At 42.3% G+C, this 12,072-nt stretch overlaps 1 protein-coding gene across 4 annotated transcripts in view; it reads right to left on the bottom strand.

Annotated features, from left to right (window-relative positions):
• The window catches only part of OSR2 (odd-skipped related transciption factor 2), a 37,174-nt gene extending 34,813 nt beyond the window's left edge, over positions 1-2,361 (bottom strand). The window contains exon 1 of one of the 4 annotated variants that reach the window (XM_068234895.1): positions 2,063-2,361. The gene's annotated coding sequence lies outside the window, so the exon portion shown is untranslated. Of the gene's footprint in view, positions 1-2,058 lie in introns of all 4 variants that reach the window. The other 3 variants (XM_068234897.1, XM_068234894.1, XM_068234896.1) reach the window with 3 other exon arrangements.
• Between the last annotated feature and the right edge of the window lie 9,711 nt (positions 2,362-12,072).

Here is a 12,072-nt window from a genome sequence, read left to right as displayed (position 1 = left end):
GATCTGATTGCGATGCGATTTTGGTCCAAGTGCAATCGTCATCCTGCCGCGACTTGGATGCGATTGAGCTCTACTATACTGAGTATAGTAGCTTAATCGCAATCGCATGGTGGAAATTGAAATGCTATCGCGATCGCATTTCATAGTGGAAAAGAGCCGTTACTGTAAAACGCAATTTAAATTTTCACTGGATGCTATCAACACAGGATGAAAAACGCACAAAAACTGCAGCATGCAGGACTTTTTGGTTGCATCAAAAATCTGAATCTCATGCACTGTGGCTGCGTTCTGTTTTTGAAAAGACTTTCAATTTTCCAAACGCAAGTACAGTAACCTTACCATGGAAATCGCAGGAATGCATTAACACTCTATACATTTCCAATTTTCTAAAAAGGCAATCGTAGTTCTGCAGCATTTTCAATCCTGCGTTTCGATTGAGGCCAACACAGTGAAAATCGCAAAACACGAAATTCAAAACGCGTTTGTGTTTTGCGATTTTTGGTGTGAAAGAGCCCTAACTACAATTGTGTTTTTAGCACAAGCAGATACTTTCTACTCACCACCAATTAAGTAACATTATAGAACGAAAAGTTAGCAGTGGAACGTCCTGGTACACACCATGCAATTTCCTGTCAGATAGACGGGTCAATAAATCATTTCTGACAAGTCAAATCTGATTTCCGATCGTTTTTCTGATTGATTTTCCAAACACTTCTATACAAAATACACAGGTGTGTACAGATTGCCTATCTCATTCACACACAGCTGCAACGTCCTACCTAGAAATATTCCGCACGATCTGCTTGTTCTTGGGGGGTGTTTGCGCTGTTTTTGAATGTGAGTATTTTATTTTTAACATTGTTTCATGACATTTTTTCCTGCACGCCTTGTAATGCTAACATCAGTAACCCCTAAAAGGTGTGTCATGATGTAATAATAATTCCAGTATAACGATTATCAGACTGTACTGTAATATATATGGATGTAACTGTTGCAGTTGAAGCCGCAGAAAAAGAATAATACCAATAATAACATCAATAAGTCCATAGAGTGTATATATTGCCAGTAAACTGAGGCCCCCCTGACACACAGCAGATGTCACGCTGCATTGGATTGCACATTGCACCCGGGCGCTAACTAATCCAATTTATTGTCATTATCGCGGCTAATGATTAACCCCCTCTGTGCCATGCAGCACTTTTCACCTCTGTAGGTGGGGAGGGGAAGGGGGGTGCAGATAAACATCTCAGCAACCTCTGAACAAGTTCAGATCATGTCTGAAACTGAACTCTGGAAATAAAGTATTCTATCCATAGAACCTGCACAGCAAAGCCTTGATTGCACCTACCACAGTCCCCTCACTATCATAACAACACAGTAGAGTATAGTAGTGAACATCACTGTGTTCACTTCCAGCGTCCAATCAGGGGGTGAGGGAATTAGAAGTTGTAACCTGTTTGCATATAATTGGATGTTTGTATGAACACTGTGTGTTTTCAGCTCTACACCCCCCTGTAGTAAGTCAGCTGAAGAGCTGCACGAGTTACCCATTGCCTATGTTCTTGATATGAGGTAGGAGTACCTCCAGAGGGTACTTTAGGGGGTATCTGAGCTGGATGCAGTTTCTGAAGTACAACAAAGTTTGATTATTACAACATAAATCTTGTTGCTAAGTGTAAATAGAAGTGATGAAAACACAATAAAGTACTACTGATACATGTTTGTATACAAATGTTTGTGTGTGTGTTTAGTGGAACAAGGGGTGCTAAAAATAATTGTATCTATACCAGGAGGCATATCAGGGACTTTCATTGATATAATGTAGGGGAACGCAGATCTGACAGCACCATCCTGCAGCAGGTAGTCTAGTCTTGGTGATTAGTCCCACTTCTGTATGTCCTGCAGCAGTCCTCAGCTTCAGGAGTCAAGGAACTGAACGTGGAAGTTGATGGTATATTTCTCAGCAGTATTTCCCTGTAGCCAGCCATGTCATGTTCTCTCTTCCCTCCCACACACACACTGGAGTAAAACTTTCATCATCATCCCCTCCTGACTTACCTACCACAGCTCGGCTGCTCCCAGGGGCCCCTTCACTGCACAGTGTCCAGGCAGGATCCTGAGCCCCTCTGCCTAGGCATTAGATCCACAGTATTGCTCCAGCCAGTGAAGTCAGTCCAGCTTCTCCATGCATTGCTGAGTCCTGGCATTCACATGGAGTGAGTCCAGCCCTGGGAAGGGGGATGCCTGTAATGCTCCTCAGTCCTCTGAGCTCTCTCTGATTCTCTCCCCCCTTCTCCTTCTCTTCTGCTTTCACTCTTTCTAAAGTTTGGGGCAAGTCTGAGATCAGCCTCTGAGATCCATCACATTTCAGCCCTGAGAGGCTTGCTCTGGTGGCCACGCCCTCCAGCTGCAAACATCTCCTGCGGGCCACGCCTCCCCTCCCTTCTCAGAACGCTGAAGAGTTGTAAAATTCTATCCCCGCCCCAGGACAAGTTCTCGCCACGCCCCCTCCTCGCTCCGGCTTCTCTAATGGCTCGCGCTGTTTACTTCTGTTTGGATAGCAACTGGATCTTAAAGGAACCGCATCCTTTTTATTATTTTTTCTTTCCTCCTCTCCACGCCGCACAACCTAAAGTGGCCTTTGCATTGGGAAATGCACCTCCCGTTGGTGAAAAACAAAAATCCCCCTTCTCCATAACGCCGATCACTTGTTGGCTGACTATTTATAACTAATGGTGACCATGCCAACTATAATATCAGGGAAGGGAGTGTGTTTTCAGAAGAAAGTTTTATGGAGTGCTGGGTTCGGAATTACTTTTAGTTCCTTGGAGTCAAAACATTATCCTAGAGGTCTGTAATTTTTCACTTCTCTATTAGATCTAGTCAGATGACTTCTGTACTGAGATCTGCCCCAGCCCAGCCATTATCAGTGCTTGGCGCACATTATTATTACTTTTTTGGGGGTATCCTTACTATTACATTGAGATCACGTCTCTAGGTGAGAAGCTGAATATACAGTTAAAGGAAAATTATGCTTCTGCCCCTGTAATGAAAGCAGCCGACCCCGGAGACTGGGAGGTGGGTCGATCAGGTTACATCGCTATTGCCAAAAATACAGGCGATCTCTTAAATAACGAATACATAAACCGTCCGGCAACACCATCTACTGAAACGAGAATACGATGCATTATTGTAACAGGCAAGTCTACAGGAATCAAATTTAATCAACTCATTTTGGTATATCTTTGATTGATTAGGTTTGTTAAAAAAAATAAAAACAAAAGATTTTTGCAAGAATTAATCCTTCTTACTTTCTCGCACTATTATAGCTCCGAAATTAAAACTCTGCTCTCTGAAACAAATGTAAAATTAATTAAAATAAACACCTTATTACTATAGAGAATTTCTTAGTAATTTTACGACTGAAATAAACTTAGATGTAGCAGTAAACGAATAATTGGTAACATAAATTTCTTTCGTAAATATTCAAGAACAATGAGGTAGAACATTTATATAGGTATATATATATATATATATATATATATATATATATATATATATATATATATATATATATATATATATTCAAGCAAACACAACCGGTGCGTTTGCTACTATAATGTTTTAAAGTGTGCATGCATAGCAACCGTTTTTAAACCTTATTTGACATATTTCATGTCTTATATTTTTCTATATCTTATATTATTTTTATATCTCTGATGTTTTCCACGTCTTTTGTGCTGTTGGGACTCTGTAACCGTGTTTCAAATTCAATAAAAACTCCAGTTAATTTGTGATGAATCATTGAAACGAATACAATTGTTTCTATATTCTATCTACCAGTAACTGATGAAACATTGGCGTTGGCCATTGTTAGAACGGAACGAATTTGAGTTTGTTGCAGTTTTATTTATGTCAACGTTGCGATTAATCCATTTCTATTGTTTTACCATTCCTAAATTCCACATTATATATCTGGGTCATGTATTAACATTTCTAATGTAGCAGAACAGTGAATAAATTGGTGGAATCGTATGAAGTGCTTAAAACATGATGTCTTCCCACCGTCAGAGTGTATCATATTGAATAACAAAACACTACATCTATGGAACATGTTTTGTGACCTATACGAAAAGTAGACATAAACCCGGTTTGCACCAAACATGAAAAAGTCATAAGGTGGCCAATATTTCCCTGTTTATGTCCAAATAGTAGAAAATTGATCACTAAACATCTCTCTGCCAGCGATAGAGCGATAAATGGAACTGAAAAAGCTGTTATCGCCCAATCAAAGAGATTAATGAAGAACTCGTTCAGATGTTGTCTTGATCAATATAGATCTTCTACAATTTGAACCATTTGTTACTACTGGTTACTATAATATACATCTGATTGGTTACTATATATGGATATTTTCCCTCAATTCCATATTATTGTTTGCTATTGTTCAAATTGCTATTTTGAGTAAAATTATTAATCAGAAGTACATCACATTGATTTCCTGAGCGTTTTTGTTTTTACAAAAATCTTTTTCTCCTTAGCAGTTTGTTCATTGCTCACAGTATAAGGTGAATTCTGGAATAAGATCGAAGCTGCTTTCAGATCTGCTTTAGTTTAAATCTTCTTTAATTGGCTGGCAAAGTAATGGGTTTGACTGGTTGCTAGGGGCAACAGCCTCACTTTTTGGTCTGTCCAGTAAGTACCAGCTGTGATGGGCTTTTAGTAGCAGAGGCAGCATTGGAAGTTCACAGAGTATAGTAGCAGTTTTGCCTCTACAGTCCCTGCTGGGATGGAGCTCTGTATAAATACATTCAATGTAGATCCGGGCTGCTCATGCAAAAGGGCAAAAGTTACACGCCTGCAAATCCTCTCTTATGTGGGGGATGATACATGAAAGCGTGGATTTGTGCAGTATAAGCTCTGATTTTTACTCAGTGCAGAATATAGAGAGATGAAAGGCAAGTGTGTGTGTGTGTGTGTGTGTGGGGGGGGGGGGGGGGGGGTAACTGTGTGCAGAGAGAGAGGAGAGTGCCTTGTGTTTGTATTCAGCCTGTCATTTGCCCCCCCCCCCTTCATGGTACATAAGCCCCCACCTTGCACCAGGACAGGGAATACAATGCATCTCACAAGACCTGCTTTTACCAATGCTAGCTCTCTACCATTGTCACCCATAGGCAAGATAAATAACGCCACAGACATGTGTAGACACAGACATCAATGGAACAAACAAATACATAAACAATGAGGGTGGGTTCATTACAGTCTCCAGTGTGAGAAGCGGGCAGTGGACACACACTGGTGGATGGGGGATAGCCATGGCTGAGAGAGGTGTGTGTGTTGGGGGGGGGGGGGGGGGTTGTACCCCACATCTGACAGATTAGAGGTGATCTATTCCTCTGACAGGTGTTCGCCCACACAGAACATCCAGAGAAAACAGAATCTCTACAGACATTATTTACACATGATGTGCTTGTAGCGCCTGGAGTCGTGAGATGAGGTCAATAGTATCATTGTGGTCTATGCACTGAAGGGGACCCCAGCTAACTGCTTGGTGTGGCAAACAGGTCCACTTTAGAGATCTATACTGTATGCTCTCTAATAATGCCTTGTATTACAGATGATCATAAGTCAAGTGACCGAAGTTCTGATTAAATTGCCATAATAGATAATGGCATATTTAATCTTTCAGGCTCTTTTCAATTTGTATTTAAACTATTTCGGTCACATTGATTTATTATCATTCCCTCACTACAGCGATCTATTGCTTGTGTAACTATCAGGTATGCTGGATCGTGCGATAGGACGGCTGTATCTGCCCGAGACTTGTCATTCACAATATGTCACATGATAAATGCTGCACTAATATCATCAGCATTATGGACTGACGTCACGCAAATAGGATCAATAACAAGAAAGAATGGGGCGCGTTATTATTCTGTAAGGCATGCCTTTATATAGCCTATCATGATATGATATGAGTATTTTTTTTAATTGATGGGGTCGGGGATAATTCTATGTGTATCTGCTTGCTGTAATGGCGAATCATGGTATCAGTTTTTCCTGGTCTTTATATTGGGGCATAAAGGCATGATATGCATATTCCACTAACATTCTTGCCATTGCTCATGGGTGCTGCCTCTTGCTTGTGTGGAAGGGGTAATTGCAAATACCTTCTGTTTAAGTGGAACTGAACTCTTGCACAGGACAGAGGGAAAACAAAGATAGGTGCACCATGTATGTAATTACAAAGTTTAGCCGTCTAATTCCTCCTCATCTGTGTCTAATCTCAAGGTGTAATTTGATCCCTCAACTGTATCAGATGACTGTCATGGCAGAGCAGCTAATTTGTAAACACAGGATGTTAACCTTATGTCTGCTTCCATGAAATCAGGACGCAGGCACACTGCAGATTTATTCCAGGATTTGTATCAGCTGTAACAAAGAAATGTTTTTTCTTTAAAGGTTATTATGTTTCTTTCCTATTCCTATTCTTATATATCTTTTAGAGCAGAGAGGAAGTTCTGTGTTCAGGTGTGCTTTAAGTGTACCTTGCAGTGCATTAAAGAGGTGTCATGTGATTGTGTGTGACTGATTGGGGACTGATGTTTTTCTGCATGCAAGGCATATGGTATCATTCTGCATTGATGGCTTATATATCTGTGCACTGATAGAGCACCAGTATTTTCTGATTGGACACAATGCACCACTGCTGTGCATTGATGGATGGGTGATAACATTATTCCACATCTATTAAATATGATTTTATTTTGTAATGATAAGAACTGACATGGTCCTGTTATGATGGCAATGTTTCTGCATTAAAGATGGTGATAATGTGATAATATAACATATACTTATAATTGCTGTCTGTAATGATAGGGCATCATTTTATTGTGTGTAGATGTGGGGTGACTTTATTTGCATGAGATGTAAATACATTTCTATGTGCATTCAAATTTCATGTAATTGTTGTGCAGCTTGACCAATACAAATGGACAGGAAGTTGGTCGGATTTCAAGCTGCATAACATCTACATAAAATTTGAATGCATGGAGAAATGTATTTACATCTCAGTGATCATCCCTATTTATTCTACAAGCAGGGGGGGGGGGGGGGGGGGTCTGTATTTATGGGGTATGTTATTTTGTAACAGTGAGTGAAGTAATGAAGTATAATAATATTTTATGTTGCTGGGGCCCCATAGTATACAGATAAATGAAGACTTTACATGAATGGGACTTGAAGCCTCTTACACACTTTCAATTATGATTGGCCAATCACTGTCCAATTTTACCTACTCCTTGTAGTATGAGGGTTTGCCTACACAATCTTCTCATAGTATTCAATATCTGTTGATCCTCATACTAATCCTGGTGTTTCCTTCCCCTTTGTTTCCTCCCCACTACCCTCTAGATTGTAAGCTCGCAAGGGCAGGGACCTCCTCCTAGTGTTTCTCATACTGCTGTAATTTTAACATATGTATATGTACCAACTACATATCAACTATGTATGTATCTGTATTTATTCTATTCAATGCCAATACTGTACAGTGTCTTTTACTTCTCATGTATATTTGTTCCCCATTATTTGTTTGTACTATGTACAGCGCTACGGAAGATGTTGGCGCTATATAAATAAAAAATAATAATAATAATAATAATAATACTGCATAGAGGTGGTAACATTGGTCAGTGATTGACCACTCATAATTGGCAGTGTGTACCAGTGTGTACCAAGCCTTAGATTCTGTAATGATGGGGACTGATGTTATTTTATATTGATGAAGCATGATTTTTATTTTTGTAATTATGGGGCATTATATTATAAATATTATTATAGTGGCGAGTTGTAATATTATTTTGTAATAATAGAGCATGGCATTATTTTGTAATGGGGAGGTATGATATTATTTTGTATTAATGTTGTGTATAGATGGAGAATGACTTAAAGGGGGACATATTGATTTTCTGTAATGATGGGACCTGACATTCCTCTGTATTGAGGAAGCATGAGTTGTAATTGGCATTATATTGTTTTGTAGTGGTGAGATATAATATTATTTTGTAATAATGGTGGTATAAGGTTATTGTATAAAGATGTAACGTACTATTCTTGAATAAGGATGGGTTATAAGGTGCTTTATCATTATGTAATGAGGAGGAATACTCTGATACAGAGTGATTTTATCCTGTGTTCGCAGGAAATACATTTAGTTGGGGTTAATAAAGCCTGATTTTCTTCTGTGATGGTGGGTCACCATGCAGAGTTGGGCAGGGTTCTCTCACCCTTTTGTGTCTTGAAGTTTTCTACACATTTTATTCATCTTGTTACATTTGTCATTGTAATTATTACTATGTCTACCAATTCTGTATTGTGTAACAATGTCTATATATTGTGTATACCATTGTCTGTATTATTATGTACCCCATGTTTTGTTTCTTACTTACTGGGAAGCAAAGTGGTGTAGTGGTTAGCGCTATTGCCTTGCAACGGTAGGACCCTGATTTGAATCCCAGCCAGTGCACAATACGCATGGAGTTTGTATGGTCTCCCCATGTCTGCATGGGTTTCCTCCAGACACTCCGGTTTCCTCCCACATCCCAAAAACATACAGATACGTTAATTAGCTCCCCCCTAAATTGGCCCTAGACTACAATACATACACTACATGATACATAAGTAGACATAGATATGACTATGGTAGGGATTGGATTGTGAGCGCCTCTGAGGGACAGTGAGGTGACAAGACAATATACTCTGCGGAAGATGTTGGCACTGTAGAAATACTAAATAATATTAATTACTTTGAACGGCGCCACGGAACATGTTGGTGCTTTATAAATCAATAATATTACTCTGTAGAAAAAGCAGTGAGTGACACTAAAGGTGGCCGTGCATCAGGCGACTTGGTGGCCGATTCGACCATCCAATTTGATTATTATCATCGGTGCCGCCAAGTGTATGCATGATCGATAATGTGACCAATTTCGGACCGAAAGCGCTCTTGCCTTGCAGCGCTGGGTCCCCGGGTCGAACCCCAGCCAGGACAACATCAGCAAGGAGTTTGTATGTTCTCCCCGTGTCTGCGTGGGTTTCCTCCTGGCAACCTGGTTTCCTCCCACATCCCAAAAACATAAATGTAAGTTAATTGGCTTCCCCCTAAATTGACCGTAGACGATGATACATGCACTTCAAGATACATACATAGACATATGGGTTGTAAGCCTTCTGGCAGGGTCCTCCTCCTTATGTCTCCTACCTGATCATGCACCCCTATTACTGTGCACCCATGCTATGCATTTAAAGAGAATCTGAAGCGAGAATAAATCTCGCTTCAGAGCTCATAGTTAGCAGGGGCATGTGTGCCCCTGCTAAAACGCCGCTATCGCGCGGCTAAACGGGGGTCCTTTACCCCCCAAAATCCCCTCCGTGCAGCCGGGGATCTCTTCCTGGTTGAGGCAGGGCTAACCGCCGCAGCCCTGCCCCACGCGCGTCTGTCAGCGCAGATATCCGCCTCTCCCCCGCCCCTCTCAGGGGCGGGGGAGAGGCGGCGATAGACGCGACTAGAGGCAGGGCTGCAGCCGTTAGCCCTGCCTCTAGGAGCAGCAAAATCTACAACCAATCTGGTCGTTGATTTTGCGGGGGGGGGGGGGGGGGGGTTGGGGGTGAAGGGATCCCCGTTTAGCCGCGGGATAGCGGGAGCTGTGGGCCCCCGATGCAAGTTTTACAATGGGGCCCCCCAGGCACTCTATACATAACAATTGATACGGCGCACCAAAATCTGACAATGGCAACTACAGTGTCAGAGGTGCAAGAAGGGGATGGGGAAGAGCTTGTTAATGTTTACCGCTACCTTAATGTATATATAGAAGTGATTATTATGAGCACAGGACCAATAGAGAGCTAATACTGTAGTTGAGGGAGGGCCTTTCGGGGCCCTTCTGGCCCAAGGGCCCCGATGCGGTCGCTACCGCTGCACCCCCTATTGCTACGCCCCTGCCTGCTAACTATGAGCTCTGAAGCAAGAATTATTCTCGCTTCAGTGTCTCTTTAAGTGAACTAAACCTGCCTAATCTCCATGCTCCATCCAGTGACTGACTAAGCATTACCTTGTACTCATACTGTGCTGTGTGATCTGGTTTTTCTTGTATTCCTGTATTGTCGTATTGCTGTTTGTCACCCCTAAATATTGTCTGTAACCTAAACTAATGTCCAGCGCTGCGTAATATGTTGGCGCTTTATAAATACAATAAATAAATGGTAGGGATTAGATTGTGAGCCCCTGAGGAACAGTTAGTGACAAGACAATATACTCTGTACAGCGCTGCGTAATATGTCGGCGCTTTATAAATATTTAAATAAATGATGACACTATGCAATAATGTACTCAGTTGGCGAGCTCCATACTGGTGCTTGAAGCATTTGGTACTCAGCTGAAAAGGCTGGCTCCCTGCTCACAGGCACATCAGGCAATTAGAGGTACAATGCAGGTCAAGGCAACAGCTATCTACAAATCACACATGCTAAGCAGACAGTGTGTTAGCACCCCAGGAGAGGAACTTTCATTGCCCCATTCACAGGACACAGAAAACATTTCCTTTTGTCCAAAAAGCACACATCTCTGCAGGGGGCTATTTACTAAGTGGCCTCTCAGAAGTGGGGAAAGTGTGTCTATTATTCATGGCTCAGCAGGACTCTAACAACCAGAATGCCAGGCACAAGTGGCCATTCATCTCTCCACTTGGCAGGCCGATCGACCATCTGATTCGATAATTATTATCGGATAAAAATTGGTGCCGCCAAGTGCATGCTCGATCAATGATGCGAGTATTGATCAGTGATACATGTATCGATTGGATATGCTGCAAGATGTCAGGCCATCGTGGTTGGTTGGGTGTGTGGATAAGGAGGAGCGATATTGGGACGAACGACAAATGTGACAAATCCCCCAGCGCTATTCCCCTAGTGTATAAATGTTTCCCCCACCCCACCCCACCCATCCCCCCTCTATACTGCTATTGCGGCCTTCCTTGCCGCAGTAGCAGTATAGAGGGTGCTATTGTAGCCAGGAACACGAAGAATCACTCGCGTTCCCAGCCTGTCGGCGCCTTTCGCCGAAACCGGAAGTAGCCACCGGCGGGGACAGGAGGATCGGAGCGAGGCTGCGAGGGCACCGGACAGCTGCAGGGGGCTGAGGGAAGCCCCAGGTGAGTAAAACTCATTTTTTTTTGTGTGCCCTTTAAGGCCAATTTTGGGGGTAGCCAAGTAACTTATCTGTATGGGCAATGTTGGTACTACTGTTGCTAAAGAGTATTTAGAGTCAGATATTTTGCCATGGTCCTAATAATACGATTTTGGCTGTTGCTACGGGCAACTTCTTTGCATCGGTTTTCTCTGTAGGCAGCGATAAATCAGCCTCACAATCCGCAGTAGCAGATATTACTGGTAGTTATACAGCAGCTGCTGGACTGGAGCCTGTATCCCTGTCCTCTATGTGGCATGCTGGGGAGAGGGGAATTCCCTGTGCTTTGCCCCTGTGTCTGCAGCAAAGGGCACTGCTATTTAGAGGGGGTAACGATGCTAAGTGAGCCTGCCATCTCTGCGGGAGGTTGTTACTGAGAGGACAACTTGTAAGTATCTCCATCACAAACTTAGAACAATGAGGGGGAAGGGAGCTCCTTTCCAAAAACCGACAGATGAGAAAAAAAAATCAAAGACCCGCAGCGCCACCTACCGGAGGACGCATGAAATACAGTCCCTTGTTTCAGCGTGGAAGTGTTCGGCGGTTTCGTTGATTGCAGCATAGATGTGTGGAGGGTGAAAGAAGATACTGCAGAACTGACTCCCTCTAATAAGAAGGGAAATAATAGCAGCGCCCAGAAGTGTTTCATCGCCTTCTGATCTGTTTGGGAATGGCAGCACTGTGTAGATGATTAACAAGCGAGCTCAGTGTTCAGGCTGATTACATGTGAACGCTAATGAATTGGTGGTGGGATTGTGGCATTCAGCTCCCTGCCAGCACCGGCTGCAATCACTGCTACTTACAGCCTGGGCAAGGAATAGACCACAAGT

This window comes from Hyperolius riggenbachi, chromosome 5, assembly GCF_040937935.1.
Source record: "Hyperolius riggenbachi isolate aHypRig1 chromosome 5, aHypRig1.pri, whole genome shotgun sequence".
Lineage (NCBI taxonomy): Eukaryota > Metazoa > Chordata > Amphibia > Anura > Hyperoliidae > Hyperolius > Hyperolius riggenbachi.
The sequence above is the reverse complement of the archived record's forward strand: the minus strand, read 5'-3'. Positions and strand labels throughout refer to the sequence as shown.